Below are 23,058 nucleotides of genomic sequence, written 5' to 3'. Positions count from 1 at the left end.
TCAGTCCAAGGTTCTATTGCGGCCAGCCAGCCAGCCTCCCTTCCCCTCTGCTGCCCCCTTTTGGCAAAAAATTAGTCTTTATTTCGCTTCGCTTTTGCTTAAACTGCAAAGCTGCGAATGCGAATGCGAATGCGAATGCGAATGCGACACACGACACACGCAGTTGTGGCAAGTGGCAAGTGGCAAAGCAAAGCGACCGGCGGCGACTTGGCCACGTTATTAATGTCAAGGGGTTCCACACACGACCATAGTCGCAGCATTATAGCCATCTAGCCATAGACATCAACATCAACATCGACATCGACATAGACATCGGCAACGGCTTCGCCACAGTTTCAATTTAAAAAGTGCGTTAGTTTCTGCGTTGTGCGTTCTGCGTTTATTACTTGGTCCGCTCACTTCAGGGCTGGCTGCTAAGATTTGCGCAGCACTTCAACTTCCCAAGGTTCTAAAGAATATATGTTCTAAGAATATAAGATATAAATAAATTCTCAATTAACTTGTTAGAAACTAAACAAAGTTTTAGGAATTATTGCGGCTTTTTTTGTTAATTATGTTAGTGAGAGATAGAAATGAGATAGCTAGAAGTTAGTGTAGGAGTACTTAATCTATTCCAATATCATTTAAAATTTTCTTTTTTTTTTCTTTGTTAATAAAAAACTTTTAAATGTTGAAATTTAAGCAAAATTACATTTAACATTTCATCCTTAAAATATGCTTTATTATCTTTAGCAACATTTCTCTAATCTAGATTCTTTAACAAAATTACACTTAACATTTTATTAATGAAATATATTTTAATATTATTAGGACACTTTTATTTATTTTAATGCTTTGGAAAATATATTATAAATCAGTTCTAAAAGTTCGCAATATTATATTAATATGATTTGGACAATTTTATTTATTTTGATTATTTAGAAAATACGAGAGTTTAGAACTATACAATATCTAACATTTTTTAACAAATATTTTATATTATAAATTAATTCTAAAAGTTCTTAGTTCGCAATAATATATTATTTTTATTAGGACAATTTTCCTTATTTTGATTCATTAGCAAATAGAACCTTAAATATGAAACATTTTATTAATAATTTTTTATTTACTTTCATACTAATATATTATATTTTTAATGAGGTCTAAAAAGTGTTAGTTCCCAATTTATTTACTTTATTTATTAATCATTAAAAATTTAGAACTATGTTCTAGGCTACAAAAAGTATTCCTTAAATTAATATTAGAATTCTAAAATATAATTTTGGATGTAAAAAGTATAGTCAGATCCATTCAGATTAATTTATAGACGTTATTTAATCATTAACAAACATATTATAAATAGTATATTATTTACTTTCCTACTAATATTTCATATTCTCAATCAGTTCTAAAAGTTCTCAGTTCGCAATAATATATTTGTTTTAATTTATTTAACTTTTTTCTTTTTATAATAATAATAATTTAGAACTAGGTTCTAGGCTACAAAAAGTATTCATCAATTTATTATTATCCCATAAAATTGAATTCTAGGATGTAAAAAGTATAGTCAGATTCATTCAGATTAATTTTAAGACGTTATTTAGTAATTATCCATTCATTTGCCAATTTCTAAATTGCAGTCCGAATAGATAGAAATATATTTCCAGCACATGTTCCACTTTGCGTATCTATTCCGAGTCTTCTACTCATTCATTCAATAATTGTTTCCTGCTCTTAAAATTGTCTTTTAATTAAATTCACAAAATTTGCAGCTATGCAAATTTATTTATAGAGCTGCGAATGTTTCTCGTGCTGCGGCTATAAATTTTCTCGTAGACAAATTCAAAACAAAAACAAACAATTAGTTAAAATTTTCTTGCTTTAGAGTTTTCGAATTTACTATAAATAAATGTGTGCATTTTTATCGCAAGTATATTAATAGACAATGCAAGATTGATAATTAAGTTAAGTTTGACATGCCTCAAATTACGAAATAAAAGCTTCTAATGACTTATTTAATTAATTATTGAGTGTATTTCAGTATTCATTTAGTATTTATTCAATTGCTTGCACTTTTTTTCTGCAACGAATTCTCCTTGAACCTTCCTCGAATCGATTTGCTCGATGAATTCAATTTACTCGCTCGATTTTCGATTTTCGTTTTTCGTTTTTGTTTTTTGCCCATCCCTGGTGCACTTTGGCTGTTGATTAGTTAACTGCCATTTTTCTATTCTAGTTGGCAATTGCCAAGTGCTTTTATGCTTTTAGCCATGGCTCATGGCTACAGCAACAACAACAACAACAGCAACAACTGCAACAACAATGTTGCACGCATTTCTTGGCTGCAATTTGAATTTCAAATCGTGTCGCGCTTTTCGAAAATGTGCGTTGTTATAGCCAAATCAGGATTTCTGCGTGTCCCCCGGACGGCAAATCGCCTAACGACAATTGCAATTACAACTAAAGCAACAGTCTAAGCAAAACCAACAACAACAACTGCAAATGCAAACAACAACTAACAGCAAACAACAACAACAACGAACAACAACAACTAACGATGTCAGGGGCGTTCATTTGTCCATTGCCAGGCAGCGAACCGGGCCGAGCACGTCACTGTCACCACCGTCACCGCCGTCTAAGCGTCACACCTCCCCTTCCCCTTACCTTGCCCCCCCTTTCCACCTCCTCCCCCTTTAGCTGCCTGCCATTGCCTCAAGTGCAAAACGTTGCCACTGCAAAATGCACTTTGCAATTTTGTTGATTGGTGGATTGGCAATTGTTGTTTATATTTTTCTTATTTTTTTTTTTTTTTTTTTTGTAGCTTGCGCTTTTTCAGTTTTCTTGCTTATTTATCTCGTTTTAGTTTTCATGCATTTGTTTGGCGACTTATCTAAAATTGTTCGTTTGTTTTTCTGCTTTTTTTTTGTCATTTTATTTGCGTCTTGTTAGTTTTTTTGCACGCAAGACGCAGGTGACCGCTGGGTTCAAGTTTTAACGGATATCATTTGAATACCCAGCAGAGTGAGTGATTTTGTGGGGTAGTTACGTTTGGAGAAGCAAGTGAAATTGAATAAAGAATAAGCAAGGCGTATACTTTATCCTTATCGGATGTGCAACAGCATTGAATCATCATAGTAAAAATAGATAATATCGCAATCTTTATTTTGAATGTAGTTCAACTTTTTTTGAATATTCGTAAAAACATAATTATTATAAGACATTTCTTTAAAATTACAGAATAAATTTAATTCTTAAACATTTTCTGAATTTAATACATTTTAAATTTCTAATAAATTTCCATAATATTCTAAACTATTTTATTACTTTAGCTTGATCCCTAAAATTAATTAATTATTGGAACAAATACTTACATTTTATGTTACTCCAGTTAAAAATAATTTAAAAAAAAAGTAAAAATAGAGAAATATATTGTTAGAAAATGTAGAAAAAAAAGATTAGGTTCTAAAATCAAGAACATTCGCCTTAAAAATTGTGTAAGACCACTTTAAGAACCAATTCTGAAAACTAAGAATATGAGTATAAACGAAAAATAAAAGCTTACTATTAAATTTGACAGCAAAAATGAAATGCTCAACATCTACTGCATTAAGAATGAGTTAGAATATTATTTTAATTTTATTAATTTACAGTTAACTAACTTTATTACTTACTATGCACTATATATTAACTAGAGTGCAGATTACTTAGTCATTTATAGAATACAGAGTATTTGCAAGTCGAGCCTCTTAAAATCTTTGCCACATTTATCTTTTATTCTTGATTCTGGGACAGTCGCAGGAGCCTCACCTCGTTTGCGTGTAACATGGACCAGGAGGGGGGAAGGGTGGCGTAACCGAAAGGCGAAAGGGGGTCTTGTCTTGTGTCTTTTGTGTTGTGTTATGGGTTTTTTTGTGTGTTCGTCATGATGTCATTTTGGACGCCATTTTGTCAGGATTGATTAATGACGCCTCCATCCAGTCAGAGTTGGAGTTGTGATGAAAACGTTTTAATTAGTTTTCATTGTAATGCATCGCCAGACAATTGCAAGGTTTATGACGATGGGAAAAGATGAATTGGGTGTGCCAATGTGGTGCGACCCCAAAATCAAATCAGTTACAGCGCTTGCAGAGATTAGAATATAATGGAGTGGAATAGAATAGATCAAAAAAAAGTTAAGCATAATAGATGCATTGAGATGTCAGTGTCAAAAATCATAAGCACTGAATTATTTGTTCAAGAAAATATAGACAAAACTTAAAAGAGAGTGAGGAGTACTAACCATGACTCATACTTTATAAATAGATTATTAGATCCATTAAATGAAGTTAAATTTTCATAAAAATAAAGTCAAAATACAACTTAAAAAATAAAAATAAAAAAATCGTATCTAAAATGTGTAAAATAAAAAAAGATGACACAAATACTATATCATTCAAAATATATCTTCAATTAAATTTTCCACACAAAAATAAATATTTCAATATATGTAAATAAAATAACTTTTTATACACTCTATTATAAGTACCCAAGTACAAAGTTACAAAGTACTACTATATTTTCAATGAGTAAACATTTGGTTTTTATACTACATAAATTTAAAAATGCAGTTCCAAATACAGATAAAGTATTTAATATTACATGATTAGTACATAAAGAAAGTACATTTAATATCCCAGTGGCAAATTCCTGTTGTCGCCATTTTGTTGCCATAGGCAAAGCCTACTTATACGCGCTCGTTGAATATCCAATTGGAATTCAAGGGGACCAAAGAGAGCGGGAGAGAGCGAGAGAGAGAGGCTCGCGATAAACACACTGTCCTAATTGCACTGTAACCCATTAACACACCGAGCGCAAAACAACAACAAACAGAGACAACGACAATAACACAAATCCGATCGTCATCCATTGTCGGTCGACGATCGTTAGACGTTTATGCCTCCTCTCTCGGTGCGGTGAAAAAGTTTTCACCTTCACCCCAACAACAGGCAACGGCAAAAGGCAAACGAAAAACGAAAACGAAAACAACAACAATAACAAAGCGAAGCGAAGGTGCAAACACAAAACAGACAACTGCAAACTGCAAATAATAATAGAGCATATCAATAGTCAGGCGTGAGTAGGAGGGAAGAGAAAAGAGGGGGAGTAAAGGGAAGGTAAACCGCTGATAGAAATGCATTTTCTCTCAATGTGCAATGAAAATGAAATGTGGCGACGATGTCCACGTTGTTTTCATTTTTCCATATGCAACAAAGGCAACACATTTCGCTGCCCCCATTAGAGCACTTCCAATACCTATTCCCCCTGTCATTCTCCACCATCCAATCTACCCTACCCTTCCACCCACTCTGTCAACAACAAGCAGCAAAAGAATTGAGCAAATGAACTGAATACTGACTAAATGGGGTTTAGAAGGGAGGGGGAGGGAATCAGCAGTTGTTTGTGTGTCAGTGTGCATATGTGTATCTCTCTCTCTCTTTCAGTATGTGTTCCAGTTCCAGTTTTGCAGTTTCACAGTTTGTGCGACGTTCGTTTGCTTTTGATTGCATTAGAGCGTGTGCCGCCGACTTCGCATCTCGTTATAAAAAAAAGCTGAAATGAAAACAAAAGGCAGCGCCAAATGACGCTGTTCATAATGTTGCCGATCATCATGATGATCATCGTGTTCATGATCATCATCACAATGATGATTATGATGATACAACCTTACAAAATTCTCAGTCGCAGTCTCAGTCTGCGTCTTGTGCTTAGCTTTGGTCAGCTTTGAATGTGTTTAGCGCTGAACTTGTCTTGCCTGCACACTCGAAAACACACACACACACACATACGGTCGCGAACTGAGAGCAATGCTTTGCTCACACTCGCACTCTCGCATTCGCAGTGAGTGAGCCGGGTGCGGGCCAACGAAGCGGAGAGAGAGAGCAACATGAACAGCAACAGCAACACTAACACATTGATAGCTTTATTTTTGCTTTGCTGTATCGTGTGGTATGCAGCCTTGAATTAGTTCGCTGCACTCGCGTGACGATGTATTTTATGTATGCGCTCATGTATTAACATATGTGTGTGCGTGTGTGTGTGTGTGTGCGAGTTTATATGTACTTGTAGCAGCAGCAAGGCAAACACACAAATACACAGCCCGCTTTGCGAGAGTCTGCGAAAGCTCTCCTTTGCCCCGCCACAACAAATGTCTGTACAAATAACACAAAAAAAAAACTTAGATGCGTCGCAGTCGCTATCTCTGCCTGCGTCGCAGTCGCTTTGCTTTCATTGGTGCGAGGCGCTTCATTATACAAAAATACAAAACCAAAAAGCAAAATAAAAAGAATGCTTTTGATTTTTGTTGCTTCTTGTTTGCATATCCATTTTCCGTCTTTGAGCAAACATTTTTGAGGGCAGTTCTTGCTTTGCACAATTTCTGTGACCCATTGGCAAACATTCAATAAATATGCATCACACACACACACACGCGCACACATAGCGTAAACGTAAACACGCATGTGTCAAGTAGCGTGTGCCCCTAATTATCACCTCCTGCCTGGCAGACAGTTCCACAGTTCTACCTTCCTCTTCTTCTTCTTTCATTTCCACCTCCCACTCACATTCGCATTCGCATTCACGATGCGTTGCAGCATCTTTGCCATAATCAGTCATCCAGCACAGACAACAGCGACTATATCTAATAGATATATCTACATCTCGCTGTGTCTGGGCAACTGCGGATCTTTATGGTCTTCAGATCGTGCCGCTGTTCACGAACACACACACACACACACTCACACCCATTTTATTTCGTGTTGTATCTGGGAAAACGGATATGCATGATAGACGTTTATAACACGAAAGAAAATTGCGATTTAGCAAATGAGGAAAATGAGCGGAAAAGTATCGTAAACGTATCTGTGTCGTATGCGGACGACTAATTGGCATGTACTATATATGGCGGATTCGTAATATTTTCTATGCGATACGATTACTCAAAATGGGGGCAAACTGTTCGTTACAACAGTTACTCGTTAGTTTGTAACGAGAACTGGAGATTATTACTTAAAGTAAATAAAAAGTATATAAAACAGTATTGTAAAAGATTTTTTTTGTAATTCTAAATTGAAAATTTGCTTTTATTTCAATAAATTTCTATACTCTCAAGTTTAACAACCAGCAGTCAGTTTTCAGGAAGTTCTATTCTAGTGAAATTCAACAAATATTACGTATACGTCATATAATCTAATTATATTCAAATGCTGTCTAATTAAATTCTCTAAAAATGTACGCAAATGCAGCAAGATATTACTCATTAATTCCACAGTATTTTCGGCGTTAATTTGAACTCTGTGTGTCTGTGTGTGAATCATGATTTAATTCACCAAGAATTCAATGTCAACTTTAGAGCATCATTTTCAATTTACATAACATGTCGTGAGCTTGCAATAGAAGCCCACAGACTTGACTTGCACATTGACAATAATGGTTAAGATAACGATTACGATGACGATTGCGATTGTGATTGTCAGATTTGTCAGATTGTCATATGCCATTCCAACGCATATTGCGGATAATGCGTAGAGAATGTGAAATAAATGTATGGGGCAAAGAGACTGAGGCGACACCATGAGGCAGGCAAGACAGGCGTTGGTCGGTATTCAGATCGACACCCAAGCATAGACATAGACTGTCTGTCCTTCAAAAAGAATAAACACACACAAAGACAACGCACGCAAAACTGAAAGCGAAAATTGCATGCGTAAGAACAAGAACAACAACAACAAAGACAACAGCAACAACGAGAGCGAGTGAATGAAAGAACGAGAAAGCTATAGCGAGAACAACTGCAGAAATATTAGGCGGATATGTCTGATGACGACGACGACGACGACGACGAGAACGTGTGCATCGAAAATCCGGCTGCGATGTGTGAATACATACATATAGTATATAGTACAGCACTTGTAAATATATTAATATTTATAGGGTCTTAACAGGCGGCCAAAATACGACTGCAGTCAGCTGACAACTGGGCGTGTTTTGAGGAAAAAGGGAAAACCTAAATTATACATGCAGCAATTAATGGCACATGGAAGCGATATAATCGTACTTATATCCAGATCGGCGGCCCTATAACAATGTGCATATATTCACAATCAAGTGCAGGCAGCACTCGAGCGATTGTCAAGTTTATATGTATGTGGAATCGGGAGACTAATAGACACACACACACACATGCATACATGTAGATATGTCTACATTCGCACATTCATACATAGATTGTATGTGCATATTTTAGAATGTAATTGTGCATCTGGCCTAGACCTAGAAAAGGAAATTTTGTTGCTATTATTATTTATACTCATACTCGCTCACTTGCTCTCTCATTCTCATTCTCATTCTCTCATTTGTGCAGCGCTCGCGTCAGTTGCTCGCTCACTTAGTACATTCGTTTTATTCGTTCTTTACACCAACAATAACAACAGCAATTCACAGCGTGAGTGAGTTTTTGTCTGCTTCTTCTTCTTCTTCTTGTGCTGCTGCTGCTGGCGTTGTGTGAGCGCAGTTCTCATTATTTGTTCTCCTTCCTCGCAAATTAAAAATATGCCTAAGCAAATAAAATGCAAGTGAATATGTATGTAAGTGTGTGTATGTGTGCGTATGAGTAAACGTGCGTTAGCTGCAATTACAGGGTGATTCGCTTCGCTTCGATTTCAATTACAATTTATTGTCAGCGAAAAAAACCTTTCGATTAAACGTACAACATCAATAACTGTCACTTTCACTATTTATCGATAACACAAATAACATGGACTACATTTTTTGAGTGTCCGAATTTCCGCCATTTTAAGTGTGTCCATTTTTAGTACTATTTGAATTGCAAGCAGTCAATTGAATACTGACTGCAGATTGAGGAGTAAATTATTTACAACAACAAAAATACCACAATTCAACTTTTACTAAAAAAAGGCATTACAGGGTAGATTGATAATTAAAGTGCGCCAATAATGGCATTATCACTTTCTAGTCAATAAAAACAAAATCGAGAGTGAAATTCGATATTGTTTGTCGAGATTGTTGGCCAAACCTGCTAAAAGCACCCGTTGTCGTTGCCAATAATCGAAATCGGCGTTTAGTTTGGTTGTCTTGCTGCACAACTGCATTGAGAACTGCAAACAAACAAACAGCAGTAGCAACAACAACAACAGCAATTGTCGAACAACAAGTTAAAGCAACAATGGCAGCAACAAATTAAATTGAAAATTGTTTTTGCTGCCGATAGATAGGCAAGCAGTCACAACCATAAACGCCAGCAAAAGCGAAAAAGTCAAAAGTCCCCTTTACCCCTCCCTCTACCAACTGTTTTCGGCCAACCCGTTGCAACATGCAACAGCAACAATTCTATAAAATAAAACAAAATAAACAAAATGCGCGAGAAACCAAAAAAAAAAAACAAAAAAACGAACGCAACATAGAACTGGGAACGAAGCATAAGAAGTCGAGAAGAGGAAGTCGGGGGAGGTGCAGCTAGTGCTAGCGCAGTTTGCAGCGCTGCGACTGCGACGTCGCTGCTAACGACGATTCCGATTCCGATGCACGTCGCTGACTTGTCGACAGTCGTCGAGTGGCGAATGTTCGGGTTGCGAATGGGAGGAAGAAGAGGTGGTGGAAGAGAAGAGGGGGGCGCAGAGCACGCATGTTGTCCATGTCCCCATTCGAGTCAAGTGACGTGTTATCTGTCGCCTTCTCTCAGAACTTTGACTTCTATTGGTTGAATGTCGTTTGCAGTTTTGCAGTTTGCAGTTCGCCGTTTGTGCAAATTTGACGCTTGACGTTCGCTTGTTTTAGTTGTTGTTGTCGCGGTTGTTGTTGCTGTTGTAGTTGTAGTTGTAGTTGCTGCCGTTGTTGTAGTTGTAGATCGATCTCACTTAGGCTACCGTATTGCCGTTTGTCATTATACGTCTCTCTCTCCCACCCTCCCCCTCTCGCTAAATGCGTCTCCCTCAACTCAACGTCTCGTTTCAATGCCAATGAATGCATGTGAATTTGCAATTGCCTCCGTGTGAGTGTGTGTGTATGTGCGACTGTGCGAATGAGTGTGTGTTTGTGCGAGTGCGTGTGAGAGTGTGTGTATTATGCGGCATTACGATTGGTATTATTAGCAGCATGCCATGGAAAATGAAAACTGCCAATAGTGTGGCAAACACTTTCCCTCTCGTTGCTTTCCATTTGCAGCGACAGCAACTGCAGCAGCAGCAACTTCATCATCATCAGCTTGCAACTTGCAACTTGCAACTAGCAAGCTATGCAGTAATTATTGCACGATCAATTTGCCGGCTGCCGGCCATCCATGTCGCTGCAAAAAAACTTTCTTCAAAGCACACGTTTAGTTTTTTTTTATTTTGATTTTCTTTTATAATAACACTGGCTTAAGATAACAAACAACGAGGGCAGCTTTATCAGTGTTGATAGCAGGGAAACTAATGTGTACTTTAAGCTGCAACATCCTTTTGTAGTATTTCCGAAATAAATAGTAAAAGTGACCCAAATATATTTTCATTAGTATTTCTTGTCACTTTCATATAATTCCACGAATTTAGCAAATATTTTCTATTCAACTTTTTTTTAATGGAACTGCTTACCTAACAAGTTGAATATGAAATTAACATAAACTATTCCATTCAACTAATTCATTATACCATTCAAAAGGTTATACAAAACAAAAAAACTATCCAATTTAAATATTGATCAAAACCTGATGATTTAAACTCTAGACTCTTTCTTTAAATGCTTTAAATTCTATAGCTTAGGAAATATTTCTTTTGTATAACTTGTTTCAACTATTTTTATACCAAATATCGACAAACTATCAACTTTTTATCGGATGTAGAAAGCATAAGTAATACGAGTTTATTATTATAATAAGATCATAGAAATTTCCGGTACTAAAAGCTTATTCTTTTAATGTCAAACGATCATAAGAACTGAATAATTATAAGTATATTCTTCAAAGTCCTAAAATACATGTGGGATTTTCTTAAGTTAAAATTCAATCAATTAAAAATTTAGATATAGATGGAACATACATAAATAAAAATCGTTAAGAAATTGTTAAGAGAAGTTAGTCTGAAACATTAGATAAAATTTGAAAATGTAAAATTTATTTTTACATGTAAGACATTAGTTGAACTGCTATTTCTTTGAATGAAATATCATAAGTCTAATCAGTTGATTAAAAACTAAATCGATTGCAAAATTTCCTAAACTTTATAGATGTATTAGACTAGTCACCACTATATTGCACATCTAGGTTTATATGATGTACAAAGTTAGTGTCAGTTACTAGCATAACGTCGAGCGGATGAGCTGTCGCCATCAGCTTCGTTCACTATTGCTTTGGCTTTTGCTTTGGCTTTTGCTTTTGCTTTTGCTGCTTCAGTTGCAGTCGCTGCTGCTGTCAACGCCAGCGCCAACTGCAGCGTCAACAGCAGCGTCAACGTCAGTGGCCGCCGTCTGCCGACGCCTCTAATGCCTGTCGTCTCTGTCTTCTCTGTCCCAATGTCTGCGGTTGACGGTCGTACAGTTAGACGGACGTTTGCTTTGCTTGCATTTACAACTTACACACACACACACATACGCTCATGCACACACACTGATGCACACAGATAGACAGACATGCACAATAATGGCATTGAAAATCTTTTTCAATAAAACACGTAAACAAACAACAAAAACCAAAACCAAAACAAGTAAGGCAACACTACGTGCCAGTTGGGGTGACTGGCCAGATACCCTGTAAATGATAGTTTGCAGAAATGAATGATTTGTAAGGCATTACGAAGTTATCTATTTTCTTATATATTACTAATGATGTATGATGTATGTATATAGATATATGTGCTCCACATGCAATCCACAAAAGAAAACCATGCAATTGGTGTAATCTATTCAAATAAGATCTACATACGATCCACATGTAATCCACAAAAGCTAACTATACAGTTGGAACTGTAATCTATTAAAATAAGATACAATCAGATAGAATCCACATACGATCCACATATAATATACGTCTAATTCACATGCAATAGTTGAAGAATGTGAGCTAGATGTAATTTAGATTTCAATAAAATACAGTCCACATATAATCCACAATAAATCCACATCGGATCCACATTTAATTTAAATAAACAACTATGGCAATTGAATATTCAGCATGGAGTATAAGTAGTATATTATATAATTATATTCAATTAAAATAAGATATACTTGCGATCCACATATGATCCACATGGTATCCACATTTCATATTGTAGACTAAGATTGAACTACACATGACTCACATTTTATTTACCTTAAATTCCACATACCATCCACATTGCAGACATATTTCCCCATATGAAACGCAAGTGATGAAGTGTAGATTTTGTAATAATGAAATTTTTAGTTGATACAGATACCACTCGCATTTTACAGGGTATCGAATGAAAATGAAAATAGTGCGTTTTAATACACACACATAATTTTGCAGTTGGATTGCATTTGATTTAAACTTTTAGTTAATATATTAGCAGTTTCTCGCTTGCCGTTTTTTTGTGTATATTTTCTTTATAGGTACTAAACAGGCGAACGCTTGATAATGTGTGAGAATTATGTTAATTAATGCTTCATCATATTTCTCTTGTTGCTGTTGTTGTTGTTCTTGTTGCTATTGCAGCTGCATCTTTTGTTGTTACACACACACCAACACATAGATAAATAGATATGTATTTTGGAAAATTTCCAGCAACAGTGCTCTTTCAAATTTATATTCATTGTGTTGAACTTGAAAATTGTTGTTGTTGTCGTTTGTTATTGTGCAGTTTAATCAACTTTTGGTCGGAGACTTCGAGAAACGTTTCACTGTTTGCTTTGGCTGTTTTGCTGTTGTAATTTGTTGTTCGCCGTTGCATTTCCATATGACTTAGAAACAATAGTTTTTTTGTTTTTTTCTTTGCTGTTCAAAAGGGGATGCAACCGAACCGCAATTATTATTAAATAAATTAAAACGTATTTTTATGGCGCTTGCACACTTAATTATGAGTAAAATTCGAAATCAATTTATTTCTAAAAATATCATCGTGTTAGACGAAAGATTGTGGATTAACTAAGGCGACCTTCGACTCAAGGCAACAACAAACAGTAGCAGCTGATGGAAGATACACGATTTGGGTTGAAGATTTAGCTTCCAGTTGCATTTGATTTCCGAATCGTTTCGAAACGAATGTTAGTGATATTATTATTATTCGTTTTGATAAATATTTTATTTTTGAAACTATCACAAAATAGAAGATTATTTAAATTAAACGTATTAAAATTATTTTTTGCGGATAAATCTTAAATATAGAAATAAGAGGTGCAAGCTATACAGATAAGATCCACATTCGATCCACACGCGATCTACATGCGATCCACATATGATCCACATGCAATCCACATATAATGCTCATAGAATTCATCATAGAATAGTTTGCTTTCAAAATTCTCTATTCAAATTAGTTGAGATAATTTGTAAAGCTTATTTTCTTCAAGTATATTTATGGTGTATATTAGAAACCTGTATTTTATTTTTACAGAAATCTATTATTTAAATAAATGTTAGCATTTTGTTTCATATTTCATGTTAGAAGAGAATTAATAATACAATTTTTAATAGAATTAAAATGATTTGAATTTTTGTATGTCACTGATAAAAAAATACAAAGATCTTACTTTTAAATCTCTGAAAGAATAGATTTATAATTGTAGTTTAATAGTTTTTTTATTTTAAAAAAAAGTATACAAAGTCCATTAAGTCGTATTTTTGGCAAATCTCACTTTTAGCTTAACTTATTTTGGGAAGGCAAGCAATAACATCCTTTCGGCGCGAAGCGAAAGTTCAGGTCAAACAAATCAAATTGATAGCTTTCGGAAATCATAGAAACAACAATCGAATATACTATTTGATGGTCGAGTCTGCACATGCAACATTCGACAGTCCGCAGAGAGTCCACAGTCAACATTCGACAATCGACGATCAACACTTCAGCGCCATTCGTTAATTAAAATAAATACTTTCCGGCTTGCTAGCTAGGCAGAAGACGAAGAAGAAGGCGAAGAAGTCAAGCTAAGAAACTGGCCAAAATGTTGGTTGGGAAAATCAAAAGTAAAATATCGATAGCATCGCAAACGTATGTGCTCGTATGTGAAACCGGCCGCTGCCACATGTGGCAGACACCGAAGTCGACGATGCCGAAGCCTGTCCAAAGAGTTGCGAACTCTAAGAGCTAAAGTTTTCTTTTTGCCAGTGATTTCCTTTGGCCGCTTTGGCTGTTTACGTTTTCGCCGCATGGCCAAGAAGTCAGTCAGTTAGTCAGTCAGTGTTACCAGGGCCGAGTCGAGTGCTTGCCTCACGACACGATGATGATGACGATGCCAAAAGCGGCCGCCAAGCAAACTGAAAGACAGACAGACAGGCGAGTTGGCCAACAAGTTACTCCAACTGGTTTATTTCTTTTTTTTCTTATTTTTACTGCTTACACAGCCACAGACTTGAAGAGAGGGAGAGAGATAGAGAGAGTGTGAGCGGGAGAGAGAGAGAAAAGAGTGGAGAGACAGCATTAGAAATTAGCCAGATACTCGAACATACGGATAAATGTTGTTGTTGTTGTTGTTGTTGCTGTTGGCCAAGGAAAGAAAAACTATGCGAAATTCACTTTCATTATGAATGACCGGCGATGCATACAAATGCAACTTGCAACTTGCAACTTGCAAAACTGCAATTTCTGCCGCTGCCGCTGCCGCTGCCGCTGCACGTGACCGTTGCAGTTACCGTTGCTTTTAGCTTTAGCCAACAATGAACCTCTAAATCAATATGATTTCTTAAGTAATTGGAGCGTTTATGCAAAAGGCCAAAAAACACACAAATCAAAGCATTTTGTAAAAGTTGACAAAATTAGTGCAATTTATGAAAATGTCCACTTTTACAGATTGAATATTAGAATAATGATTAATAAGAATAATGGTGTAAATAAACATATAAAAAAAGGTGGAAAAACTATAAGAATTTTAGAAAAGTGACAGACTTTGATGGCAAAAGGAAATTTTTAAATGAAAATAATAATACTACGATAAATAATGTGATTACAATAATAATATTAAATAGAATTTGAGGAAAGTGACAGATGATATAGAAATTATAAATTTAAATAAATATAAAAATAATTTAAATTATAATAAAAAAGTTGCTAAGAATAGAACAAAATTGGCTGACATTGATAAATGGCTTGGCATAATAAAGATAACTATAATGAAATAGCCAAGATTAATTTTAAAGAAAATATTAGAAAAATGTATGGTTTTTCCTTTTTTGGTAAACTCGAATTATTCATCGCAACTTTGCCAAAGAAAATCGAAAAGGCTAAAAATTTTATTGAATAATCATATATTAAGAATAACAATCTAGTAAATATTTAAAATATTAATAAAGATATTTAAAATTAATAACAAAGTAATGTTAATATATGCTTATTTGATAATTTAAAAAAAATAATTAATTTTTGGTATGGAAAGTCTGAAAGGTTAAGAGCAATAGTTTCTATAAAAAGACACATATATAATATAAACTACTCTTGGTGCATTAGCAAGCAAATTGCATTATAATTTATACAAAAGATTAATAAATACTTAGCTAAATTTGAAGATGAGCTGTAAAATGAATTCCATACAATATCAAATATTATAATTTTCCATTCAAATAACAATGTTAAAATATAACAAATTAAAGAATTTGTAGAAAAGCTAATTATCCTTTATTAGAAATTTCAAATGAATTTGCTCTGTGAAATTTCTCGAAATTTTTCAAAAAACATGCTGCAGAATTATCTCTGCCAAAATCAGAACAAGGAACACACAAAGCAACGAGTTGGGCGTCATCCAACCCAAGCTAAATTGCTTCATTCTTTGTCAGCTCAAAGTTCTATTCGGTTCTGTTTTTTTCTCTTCATTTTTGCATTTGAGTATGCGAATGCATTACTTTATTACGTTATTCCGTTATTCTGTTGCCGCCTGCCACTGGCCCATGCAACATGTCTTTGGGGCGTGGAGACCACTTGAGACCCTCAAGTGGTTGTAATAAAATCAAGCAGGCAATCATAATAACTTCTCTCGGGTGCCTCAAACTCCCTAGAGACAGCTTTTCAATTTAGGACGCCGGCGAAGGAAAGAAAGAAACAAAGAAGAAAACCCCCCAATGCAGTTTTCTCTGTCCACACACAAAGAAAGAGATATATACAGTGGCGTGCAAGTGTGAGTACATGTTTGCAACTACTGACTTTGGGTTCGCATAAAAAAGTTATTAGTAAAGTAAATGAGTCCAAATTTTTTGTGTTTATTCTTTGAATATTTATTAACAAAATCTTATACAAAATATACCAAAAAAATCGAATTGGTTTATTTACGAAATAAAAAACAAAAAAAACTCGCATGTACTCAGTTATGCTCATTTTGAACACTTTTCAACAAACGTTTTTTTTTTAATACTTGGTCCAAAGATCGATATTTGTAATTGTGATATTTATTCATTCTGGTATATTTTCTACCAAATTTGGTAATATTTATTTTAGAATAGCTCTCCATTCGTGCTGGACTCGTTGTTGCATCTCGCGTTAGCTTGCTGGTACTGATTCGTAGCGTCCCAATCATTTTCTCATTATCGACCACAAATTTTCGATCGGATTTAGATCAGGACTCTGTCCTGGCCACTCCTTTACCTTAAAATGTTGTTTTGCGATCCATACTTTGAAGATTTTGGACGAGTGTTTTGGAACTCCGTCTTGTTGAAATGTGATATCTCTCACCTTATATGCACATTTGTCAACCAAATCGCAAATATGGGTTTGCAAAATATCTAGAAAGTCTTCCTTTTGCATAGTATCATCTATTTTCACAATTGGTCAACGCTCCACCAAGTGGAACAGCTCCAGGCCATGACAATTCCACCTCAGTGTTTCGCAGTTCCTTGTACGTGGCCTATCTGCAACGACTCTTCTGGCTTCTTCCATAAAACTTGGGAATTGGACGACTGGAAAATAGTTATATGGTCTTATGAAACGAAATTCAATTGATTCCAGTCGGATTGTAAACAATATTGCTTGAAGAAGCCAGAAGAGACGTTGCAGATAGGCCACGTACAAGGAACTGCGAAACACTGAGGTGGAATTGTCATGGCCTGGAGCTGTTCCACTTGGTGGAGCGTTGGACCAATTGTGAAAATAGATGATACTATGCAAAAGGAAGACTTTCTAGATATTTTGCAAACCCATATTTGCGATTTGGTTGACAAATGTGCATATAAGGTGAGAGATATCACATTTCAACAAGACGGAGTTCCAAAACACTCGTCCAAAATCTTCAAAGTATGGATCGCAAAACAACATTTTAAGGTAAAGGAGTGGCCAGGACAGAGTCCTGATCTAAATCCGATCGAAAATTTGTGGTCGATAATGAGAAAATGATTGGGACGCTACGAATCAGTACCAGCAAGCTAACGCGAGATGCAACAACGAGTCCAGCACGAATGGAGAGCTATTCTAAAATAAATATTACCAAATTTGGTAGAAAATATACCAGAATGAATAAATATCACAATTACAAATATCGATCTTTGGACCAAGTATTAAAAAAAAAAAAACGTTTGTTGAAAAGTGTTCAAAATGAGCATAACTGAGTACATGCGAGTTTTTTTTGTTTTTTATTTCTTAAATAAACCAATTAGTATTTTTTGGTATATTTTGTATAAGATTTTGTTAATAAATATTCAAAGAATAAACACAAAAAATTTGGACTCATTTACTTTACTAATAACTTTTTTATGCGAACCCAAAGTCAGTAGTTGCAAACATGTACTCACACTTGCACGCCACTGTATATATATTTAAGTATATAGTAAGTAAGTTAGGAGTGAGTCGTCTATTTAGCTGACGCGCTGTGTTGTTGCACTTCTCGCTTTCATTTTCTTTGCAGCAAAAGTAAAAATAATTTGCTGCTGCTGCTGCTGCATTTTGTTTTTGTTTTTAAATGCGAGAAAATCGAAAGTTTTTCCACACGCCATAATGCAAAAAAGAAAGTGCAAGTGCAACATGCGGCGGCCGAACGTCGAACGCCGAACGAAAGAAAGGAAAATCTGCGCGCCACAAAACAATGCCAACGGGCTAACGGGCCAACGGGGCGTATGAGCGACTTGTTGTGGCCAAAAGTAGGATGCCATTGTTTGTGGTTTTCCTTTTTTTTTTTCTGGTCTCTCTCTCTTTTTATTTTTCTTTTCTGCTGACGAGTTTTTCTTTTGCTAGCAATTTCTGCTGTATGTGTTTGTGTTTTTTTTTCGCTTTGTTGCTGCTGCTGCTCTGTTGTGGCATTTTCGTTGTCAAGTGCAAGTGGAAAAGCACTGGTCAAAATGATGGCCAACAACAACAATGACAACAACAACAGCAAATCAGCTGCAACATCAGCTATTTCCTTTGAACAACACACACATTTAATGCGAGTCTGTTGTCATTTGGTCGTCTGGATTGTCTGATGGCTTTCGATTTCGTTGAGCTTTAATTAAAACGCATAAAACTCTCAGTGCTCGTAAGAAACATTTCAGCCATTATCCTGGGCGATTGTCTGCCAACCACAATTCAGTTCCAACAACTTGACTATTTCAACCAACAAAATTGCATATGCATAATTCTGAAATATGTATGCAAATTTATTAAAGTGAAAAAAAAATCAACACGAAAAGAGAGTGAAAAAGAGAGATAGAGATAAAAGTCAGGGCCATAAGTTTAGCTGTTTTAGCATTTGGTGAGCACTTGTAATTGCCATGTTACAAGACACGACACAACTTACACACATTGCACACATTACTCATACGCCTCGTGGGCCAACAAAGAGTTGAGTTGACAATGTTTATTATCTTGTCTTGTTTCGTTTCATTTCGTTTTTTTCGTTTTTTGGGTTGTGGGGTCCAATGTTAATTATAACAATGATGACGACGATGATTACGATGTCTTTCGCTGACGGTCAAGTGCATTGTGTAGTAAAAGCAAAAGTGTTTTTTTTTTTTTTGGAGCTGAACTTAACTTCTCAACTCAACTCGCTTAAGGTTTATGTATGTGTGTGTGTCTGTGTGTGTGCAACCATTTCTTTGTTTGGCTCTTTTTAGACGTTGTTAAGAAATGGGGAAACAGTTGCGCTGAAGGTTGTTGCGGTGAGGCAATATTTCTGCTGATCTAGTTACTTTTTGAATGAAAAGGTGAATGCCAATACAACTACTGCAACAACTACGACAACAACAACAACAACTATCGCAACAATCATGGCAAAAATACGACGAAAATTTCCTGAACATTTTGTCAGCTGCAAATGCAACATTTTTGGTTGCTTCAAGTATCTTCTGCATTGATGAGTCACGACTCGTGATGTCATTTGTGAAAGGAGTTGAAGTTCTTGTCAATTAATTCTGATCATAATGCTGAAGATTTTCTCAAGAAATTATTCATGTATTCAACATAAAAGTTGACTGTCAAAAAACAATTTATTATAATTGAAAATTTCAAATTTTATATGGTATTAAAATATGTTTGACTTAACTTTATTTTCTTGCGTTTTACATATTTCCAAATTAATTCTATAGCAAAAATATTACACTAAGAAAACCATTTAATAACATAAATAAATAAAAAATGAATGAAATGAAACAAAAAATTAAATGAAAATTAATTTAATGAAAAAAATAGAAACATAAAATTATTTTTCATTTATGAAGATTAAAGTTTTATACTCAATAAATTAAAGTATCAGAAATTTGATATCACATAATTCATAATTTAATTTTTCTTTTAAATTTTCAAATATTTTCAAAATTAAATTTCATATTTACATAATTAATGAACGTAAAATAAAAAGGTTTTAAATATATAAAATATCCATTTAAGAGCGTTTAGGAAAAAAAAATGTAAAATTTCTTGAACTTATGAGTAACAATTTTAAAATAAATCTGCTTAAAAAGAGACAAATATAGAAAAAGAATATTTAATTTATAAATTTTAAAAATTTGTAAAATATGAAATTTTAATTTTAACATTTTGAAGATTTAATCAAATATTTTTCTTTGTAATTCATAAACGAAAATTGAATGTTTTTAAATGTAGAATATTTGCCTTCCTTAAAAATACTACATTTAAAATTGGAATTTCCAGAGATAATATATTTCCCCAAATATACTATACATTTTAAAAGTATTTTTTAATACTTTATTTAGCAATTAATTAGTTAGCTTAATATAATATGTTCGTATTTTGAAATATCATTATTTAATAATTAACCACTGAGTGTTTGCTGAACTTTCGAGCGTAAAAATCAGTTGTAGTAAATCTTATCTCCACAATGAAGTCGCCGTATTTCCTTTGACCCCAATAAAATCAGTTCAACATTTCGCTGCTTATCTCATACATATTATTTTGTTTACGAATTATATAGTATATGCATATATATTTTACACAAATATTCTGCATTGTCTCGACTGCTTCTCTCTCTCATCCTTGATTAGTATTCGTAAATCTCTCACACACCAAGCTCAAATCCTTCAGAGCCTGAGGCGCGACACAAAATTGTTGAAATCGTATATCTATCAAGCTGGGGCATTATCTGTCTTATCGCTGATAGCATTAGAATCCAAATCCAAGTCAGCCATCATAAATGGACGCTTGCTTGTTTAACCTACAAGTGACCCCGCCCCAACCCCCCTGCGGCGCCTGAAGCGCAGACAAAGAGCCAACAGCCAACATCCAACATCATTGACCAGATTACCGACCGCTAAACAAAGAGATCCCCCATAGCAGCAACAACAACGAGGCCCGCCTCCAAATCAGTAAAGCAAAATCCCTTTCCTCACTCTCCTTCGCTTACTCTCTGCCTCCCTCTCTCTTCGTATCGTTTGCCCAAAAAAAGCAGTTGAAACCGTAACAATTACAAGTCTGCTGATTTTGCGTGAATGAGAAGCACGAAAATAAGTTTGACAAACGTCGCGACGTTGCCATCGTAATCGACAGAGCGACAAAGCGACAGATACGCAGAGTGCGAAAGTGCGAAAGGGAGAGCAAGAGATTTTTTGGGCTGCGCATCAGTCTGCAGGTTAGTCAGTTAGTGGAAAGAAGAAGGGGAATAAGCAGCAGCAGCAGCAGCAACTGGGTTTGAGTGCATGGCGCGTGTATTAGATGATATGAGGTCATTCACTGCTGTTTACTCCGAAAATGTTGTCTCGACGTCGTCGTCGTCGTTGTCGTTGTTGCCGATGACGCGGCGATTCGCATCATTTTCTCAACTGTTAACTGGTGGGTAGTTGGGGAAGGGGAAGAATGGGTAAGGGGTAAGGGGTAAGGGGGAGTGCAAGCAGTAAAGCGATACATTTCCGACACTTCCTAACCATCGACCGTTTGTCTGGGCAATGCGACAGCAGTAGGAGCCATGTAGATTTGCAGTCGTCTTCGTCTGTTCAATGACTTTTGTTAAAACATGAAACATGAATCGACTACACAAGCCTAGCACCAACTTAACCCACCTTCCCCTCTCCTCCCCGACGCAGTCGCAGTCACAGTCGCAATCGCAGTTCCAACTCTCGTCCGATTCACAGTCAAGTCAAGGAGCCCAACCCAAGCAGCACAAGCACAAGCACAAGCAGTGCCACCTAATGCGCTTCCTCTTCAAAAAATTCTTTTACGGCTCTATGTGTCTGTGTCCCTCTATCTCCCTCCCGCTCCCTCTCGTTTGTGCTGTCTGCTTGTGTGTGTCTGTGCTTGTGTTTGTATTGAAGCCAAAGGAGCTGTCTGTGTTCCCCTGCCAGTTGCCTCCTTCGGTACATTGGACTCATTTCGCACTCACACTAGCTTAACGAAAGTATGTCTGTGTCGTCGTCGCCGACGCCGCCGCCTCATTAAAGTTCTCCCCATGGCTTCCACCACTCCCCACCTCAACCCCGTCATGCAAGCAAAACGCCAAACTCTTCCTTCAATTTCTTCATCTTCTCTACTGCTCTTGTTCTGCTTCCTTTATTTGCAATATTCACACACACACTTACACGTAATGTGCTAGCTGTATGTGTGTGTGTGTAGAAGAGAGAATCTCACACAATTGCAATTGCCAAGTAAATGGAAAGGCCCCCAACAACTAAACAAACGGAAAGTGAAAATTTGCTCTACTGCCATCGTCAAACGGTGTCGTCGTCGGTAGAGAGCGAGAGCGAGCGCACTTTTGCACACTCTCTCGCAGTGGATGTCGGGCGCGCTCTCTCACTCGCTCTCTTCCTCGCCCGCTCACACACACTTGCATTGAGTCATAATCGTGCCGATTGCACGACTGACTATTGCAGCAGCAGCAGCAACGACGTCGCCTCCTGCTCACTTGTCGTACTCTCTCACACACACACTCTTGCATATTATTATTACACTCTGCTGCTCCCCCATGATCGCACAGCCCTTTTGACTTGGCCTGACCCATTTGGGGGCCCAGATAGTAGCTGCAATTGCTCGCCACTTGCTCCACTGAAGTGAACGCACTGGGTCTGGGTCGCAGCAACTATTAGTCAAGAGAGCCAGTATTTCTACTCTCCACTCTCTCTATGTGTGAGTGTGTATGTTTAGTATGCATGCAAGTTTGCGTAAGTGTGAATGTGTATTAGGGATCTTGTCAGACGAATTTGTTTGGCAAGGAAATACAAAGCAGCAAACTTAATGAAAAATAATTTAATTTATTTTGTTTGGTGTGTATAGAACATAGAAATTGAGCAATATTATTAAAGAATATTTGGCATATATAATTATTTTATATTATTATGTATTTTTTGATCAGTTTGTTGTTATTTCTGCACCACTGTGTCCTGTTTGCTGTCCCCTGAGGAGAAATGCAATGCAAATGCGCATGTGGCACACAAACCCCCTTCGCCTTTCCTTCCCTAAACATACACACACACATACTAATAAATAGGTTCAGCTGCAATACGTCTACAAACATACAGCAGCAACATGCTCACATACTTAC

The 23,058-nt window shown here is 36.0% G+C and overlaps 1 protein-coding gene across 1 annotated transcript in view; it reads left to right on the top strand.

Moving 5' to 3' along the window:
* Positions 1-23,058, top strand: part of LOC133845471 (ecdysone-induced protein 74EF) — a 45,633-nt gene that overhangs the window by 3,868 nt on the left and 18,707 nt on the right. The gene's annotated exons all lie outside the window — the stretch shown is intronic.

The sequence above is a fragment of the Drosophila sulfurigaster genome, chromosome 3, assembly GCF_023558435.1.
Source record: "Drosophila sulfurigaster albostrigata strain 15112-1811.04 chromosome 3, ASM2355843v2, whole genome shotgun sequence".
Classification (NCBI taxonomy): domain Eukaryota; kingdom Metazoa; phylum Arthropoda; class Insecta; order Diptera; family Drosophilidae; genus Drosophila; species Drosophila sulfurigaster.
The sequence above is the reverse complement of the archived record's forward strand: the minus strand, read 5'-3'. Positions and strand labels throughout refer to the sequence as shown.